Raw genomic sequence first — 6459 nt, forward strand, 5'->3', positions numbered from 1 at the left:
ATACGAGTAAGCTATCCACATGCAAATAACTAATGTTTCTGAAGTATTATTTTTTGGCAGTAGTGAAAATTTTAAAAAGTTCCCACACTCCTAGGAAAGACCATTCTGCGGCCAAGGTAAACAAGATGTCATACGAACTGATTCTAAATCTACTTAATCAATAAATGACAGTTTTACAGCCATGGAACCTCTAGAACTGGTTTGAAACACATTTAATAACACCTGGCAAAGTCGCAGAGATTAAAAACAAAAACATATTTAATCAATCCAACCAACGTGCCTCAGCAAGCATGCTTCTGGAAGCCAGCCCAGCAGCGACAGCCCTTTGCTTGTGAAAGTAGTCCAACTGGGGATGGACTGCTTCAATGAACACACTGCTGAGTGCCAACAAATCTTCAAAAGTCACACTCAACCACAATTCCTCAGCCGAAGTAGAAATACTCTTGTCAGTGACCAAACGCCATGCTTACCCAGAAGCTCATGAAGATCTGATCTACTTAGGAAGACTGGGCCTAACCAGCATAGCTCTCCCTTATATAATAGATTCAGCTTTGTGTTTTGTTTATTGTTATGGGCTAAATTGAGCCCCCCCCCCCCCCCCCCCCCCCCCGCCAAATTCATGTGTTGAAGTCCTAACCCCCCATACCACAGAATGAGATTGTATCTGGAGATAAGGTCTTTAAAGAGGTAATTAAGGTAAAACGAAGACATGTTAGAGGGTCCTAGTCCAATATGACTAATGTCCTTATAATAAGAGATTCGGACACAGAGGCACACAGAGGAAAGACCACATGAAGACACAGAGAGAAGGCGACCATTTGCAAGTTAAGGAGAGAGACCTCGGAAGAAAATCAACCCTGCCAGCACCTTGATCTTGGACCTCTAGACTCTATAATGGTGTGAAAATAAATGTCTGTTGTTTTAAGCCACCCAATCTGTGATAGTTTGTTATGGAAGCCCTAGAAAATTAATGCATCTACATTCATTTCAGATATCGAGGTTTCTAGACACTGAGAAGCCATAGAAATCTTACTGAATGAGGGTACTTAGCCCTGGCCTCTGCTGAGCAGCTTCTGTCTCCCAGTAACAGGCTGTGCTCTACCTCCTGGACCTCGGATTAATGGTTTTCTTTAGACCTCTGGGTGGCTGGGAAGGCAGGCTACATCCTTATGGTTGGGGTTTTACACATGGAGGGGCCAATACATTATTTAATGGTTTCTCAAAGCTAATTTGAGTTGAATCTCTGCCATCTGCAGTTGAGAGAGTCCTGACTGACTGAGACATTGGTACCCAGAAGTGGAGTGCTAGAAATGAAAGATCCTAAAATCTAAACTGTTGTGTCAAGGTAGTGTAGGAGGCAGCAAGGCTCTTTCCATCTCTGGCTGGGAGGTGGACAATCTTTATGACATGATAATGAAGCAGCTCATTGAAATGCCCTTGTGGCTTCTTTGGGATTCAGATCTGTACCTACTGAGGCGGAAGCTTCAGGAGACCTGATAGAACAAGGGTAAGCTGCTCTATTATGAGAAGCAGCATCACATGATGGTTTAAGAGAAGGACTCTGAAGTTAGACTGCCTGGGTTCAAAGCCCACTGTTTCCCAGCTGTGTGACCTAGGGCTAGTTATTTAATCTCAAGTAAACTTCCTCATTGGGGAAATGGAAATTAAAATAGTGCCTAACTAATTGGATTGTTGTGAAGATTAAAGGATTTAATATACATAAAACTCTTAGAATAGGCCTGGCACTTAGTAAGCATATGGACAGGTTAACTCTTATAGTTGTGTTACTTCTTGTGGATCCCACCAATAACCTATTAGAAAGAGAAAAGCCTTGGTCTTGGCTGGGAACAGCATACAGCTTTGTTAAAAAGAGATCACTCTCTCCTTACTGCTCCTCTGCTCGCTCCTTACTACTCTCCTGCTGTCTTGTAGCAGGCAGCAATCCAAGACTCCGGGGGTTTGGAATTATGAAACCAAAGTTAGTCTAAACTAAAAGTTACTTTGAGCAAAGGTAAAGATGTGGCAAAGAAAACAGGCATAAGACAAGGACTGAAAAGATCCAGAAAAGGGACTTCATGTCCCACAGAGGAAACAAGTATGGTATATCCATATAATGGGATACGATAGGGACACAGAGGCGACCAGGGGTCACCTAGGGAGCAGTTGGGGAAGGGCTGGATTTCAAAGGGTCACAAAGAAACTCTGGAGGGTGAAAGAAATGTGTGTTATATTGATTGTGATGATGGTTTTACAGCTGTATCCATTTGTCAAAGTCAACAAATTGTATATTTTAAATATGTGCAGATTATTGCATCTGAATTATACTTCAGTAAAGTTGTAAATGAGAAAGCAAGAGGTGAATGCTGCAATATCTTTTATGACCTAGCCTTGGGAGTCACACACCCATCATTATACCTATCATTTCCACAGTGTTGTATTGGTTACAGTGACCAACGCTGATACATTGTGCAGGGGAACTACACTATGGTTTGCATACCAGGAGGTGAGCATTGTGGGAAGCCATCTTAGTTTCCAACTAACCCTCTATGTAGACAGAATAGTAGGTGCCAAGGCCTTGAGATAGGCTGGCATTCCAGAAATTCTTCACTGATTAACTCTACTGAACTCTGCTGTAAAGTTCACTGATGTTTGCTTCAATGTATTTTATTAATAACATATTGTCTGTCAAATGACTGGAGGATTCTGAGTCTCATTCATTTAGAACATATCTCATTCTGAGCCATCTTCCAAAATTTGAGTCCCAAGTCCTCTAAAGACTTAATGGATTCAACTAACCACTTGCAATGTCTAAGTTTGCTAATATGTCAAGTTCTTCTATAACTTATTGCTTTGGTTTATGAAAAGTGAAATTATGAGGAGTGTCGGCATGTTTACAAGCAGATAGGATGGAGTATGGGGACATTTCCTTGCTTCTTAAATCTGAGAGTTTAAACTGCTGCTCACTCTGTTTATGGCTGTTCTTGGCTGGAGAGAAGAGAGAGAAAAGAAGGAGAGGAAAAAGCATTGAGACATTTTGGAGTTTTAAGAAAATATTTGCATCTTTTAAAGAGCTCAGGCCGGGCGCAGTGGCTCACACCTGTAATTCTAGCACTCTGGGAGGCCAAGGTGGGAGGATTGTTTGAGCTCAGGAGTTCGAGACCAGCCTGAGCAAGAGTGAGACCCCAGTTAGTCGGGTGTGGTGACATGTGTCTGTAGTCCCAGCTACTTGGGAGGCTGAGGCAAGAGGATCGCTTGAGACTAGGAGTTTGAGGTTGCAGTGAGCTACCATGACACCACTGCAGTATACCCAGGGCAATAGAGTGAGACTCTGTCTCAAAAAAATAAAATAAAATAGAATAAAACAAATGAAAGAAAATAAAAGAGTTCAACCTGAATTATTAACTTTTTACTTTAAAATGATTGTGGATTCACAGGAAGTTGCAAAAATGGCATAGACAGGTCCTGTGTACCCTGCACTACATTTTTCCCACTAGTAATATTTTCCATAATTTTAGAACAATGACAGAAGCAGGAAATTGATATTGGTATGATCCATATACCTTATTCATATTTCACCAACTTCACGTGTACTTGTGTTTGTGTGTGTGTGTGTGTGTGTGTGTGAGTGTGTGAAGTTCTATGCAATTTTATCACATGCATAGATTGGAGTAACCACCGCCACTACTAAGTCATTTACAAAGATACTAAAGGAAAGTTTGAAACAAGGCATTTAATGAGAGAGAGTGAGAGAGAGGGAGAAAGAACTATATAGTTAGCTGCTCATGATTCAGAGACTCAAAATGTGCAAATTGGCTAAGGAACAATCAATATATGTGGTGAACAGTGCAGTGAGATGTTTCTATCGAGGCATCCCATCATGAGATCACTAAAGATAAGGTAATAATTTATATGAATTTATTTGAACACAAGACTCCTCAGCTGAGACCTTGTCTGCCTGCAGAATATCAGAATACTAAACAATAACCAGACGCTTGTACATGGAGTATGGCCGGGCAGAGGTAGACCCAGAGCACGTGGAGGAATGTGTCTCTTCAGCAGTGAATAGATTCAGAGCTCCACTCCACCACAGCCAGGCTGTAGGGTTTCTAAATAGGCCTTCTGTGGGCCACTGGGGTGGGATAATTCTTTGTTGGGTGTGTCTTCACATCTTTCCTGGTTCTTTCACACTCTTGATAGCACTCTGGCCACCCGCTGCTATGGAAACAAGGTATATCCAACACATTTCTAAAAGCATCTAAGGTTTTGTATTACCTCCCCCCCACCCCCACTCCTGCCCCAGTCAAAGCCACAAATCCCTTCTTGTTCTCCAGGGAAAATATTCTCTCCCTAGACTACCCCCGTCGCTGTCTCCACTCATAGAGTCTTTCTTTTTTTCCCCAGAGACTGCCAATCTTGGAGAATCTAGACTTTTAAAGTTATTTTTGTACATGCTTTTGTTATGGAAGGTAGCAATTTAGTTACACACAACTGACTTCAACTTGGCTGACTGATCCTGATCTGGCCTAACCCCAGACCATCAAAAGTGAGCATTACTAAGAGGGAAGGTGAGGTACAATTCTATCACAGCTGGAATTGAAAACTAAGGTTACCAATTATCCAAAATTATCCAATTATCCCTTGGAGAGACTTCATTCAAAGCATTTTAATGACATGCAGAGATTGACTTATTAAATGCTAGCAACTCTCATTCTAATATTTACTTGAGTTGAGAACTTCAAGGAGGTTTAACTTTCAAGGAAAAGAGAATTTAATCAATCACCAGGGCTTATTATTTGTTATGTTAACACTAAGCTAAGTACTGCAGCTTCTTTTTTTTTAATTAAAAATTTTTTTTAATAGAATCTATTAAAAAGGGAAGCTGAGGCAGAAGGATTGCTTGAGCCCAGGAGTTTGAGGTTGCTGTGAGCAAGGCTGATGCCACGGCACTCTAGCCCGGGCAACAGAGTGAGTCCCTGTCTCAAAAAATAAAAAAAAATTCTGGGAGCTAAAGAATGGCCTGCCCCAGGAGAGCTCAGCATTCCCTGCTCTGCCTGTTCATTCACGCACCTGGGCCTCAGGAGGGTGTGTCTGTGTTCATGTGCTTGTCTCTGCTTCAATTACTTTAAACACTTTGTCTCTAAGTTCTGGGGTAAATTCTGTGCAAAACGGGAAGAGGTAATTCTGATGGATGCTACTTATGAAAAGAACTTGCTGATGTGTGCACCAGAGCTATCAGATTTGGAGGCGGGATTTTTCTCAATGGGGAACAGAACCAATGAAGACAAATTTGCATTGTAAAAATATCAGTTATAATAGTTGTCTTTCTGATGATAGTAACTGATTCTTTGAACGTACAACTGGATGCTAAATGAATTATGTTTCTATTCAAGTAAAAAGAAATTTCTGACATTGAAATTTGTACTTGAATTTGTTTTCTTTTTCCAATGCAAAAATTGCTGGTGATTTAAAAAGACTGTGTAATTTTATTATAGTTTATTAGTCAGGGTCTTCCGGAGAACAGAATATGTGTGTGTGTGTGTGTGTGTGTGTGTGTGTATAAGACACAGAAAGAGAGAAAGCGAAAGAGATTTATTTAAGAAATTGGGTCATGTGATTGTGGGGTTCAGCATGTCTAAAATCTGCAGGGTAGGCTGATAGGCTGGAGACCCAGGAAAGAGTTGATGTTGCGGCTGCGGTACAATGGCAGTCTGGAGGCAGAATCCCCTCTTCTTCCAGGTCTTAGTCTTTTCTTTCTTAAAGCCTGTAACTGATTGGATGAGGCTCACCCACATTATGGAAGATAGGGAATCTGCTTTACTGAAACGCTACTGATTTAAAGGTTAATCACTTCTAAAAAAATACTTTCACAACAACATCTAGATTGATGTTTGATAAAAACTGGGTACCATAGCCTAGTCAAACTGATGTATAAAATTAACCATTTACAGTTTAGTAAATTAATAAATAGGATATTTAATTTTGTACATAAGTTTACCATTCATTCCATACTCTGGAATGAATGAGACATTCATACTGGCCCAAATCATCGGATTAAAATACAGATACATTTTTGAGACTTCAACATTCAGAATTCACAGAGACCTCTTAATCTCTAGGGCTGAACAGAGGGGAGCTCATATTCTCTTCTGGTCAGTTTTTCCCAGCCCTGGGCCCACTGTTCCATCCCCCACTCCCATAATTGCCATTTGCAACTCTGTTCCCCTCCACCCTCCCCACAGCTGGAGTCCACGCTGGAGAATGTAGTTTATCCACCTGTGGTCTGGCTTTGGACACTAAATAAATCCAACTTAACCCTTTCATTTTACAGAAGTGGAAATAGGCTCAGAGGAAACTTTAGAGTAGTGTTTGTTCTCTGTGAGAATCAATGTAGTATATTTTAAGCACCGGATTATAAAAATCATTTACCATAGGAAAATAAAACCCACATTGTAAAGGTGA

The sequence above is a fragment of the Microcebus murinus genome, chromosome 6, assembly GCF_040939455.1.
Source record: "Microcebus murinus isolate Inina chromosome 6, M.murinus_Inina_mat1.0, whole genome shotgun sequence".
In the NCBI taxonomy this organism is placed as follows: Eukaryota; Metazoa; Chordata; class Mammalia; order Primates; family Cheirogaleidae; genus Microcebus; species Microcebus murinus.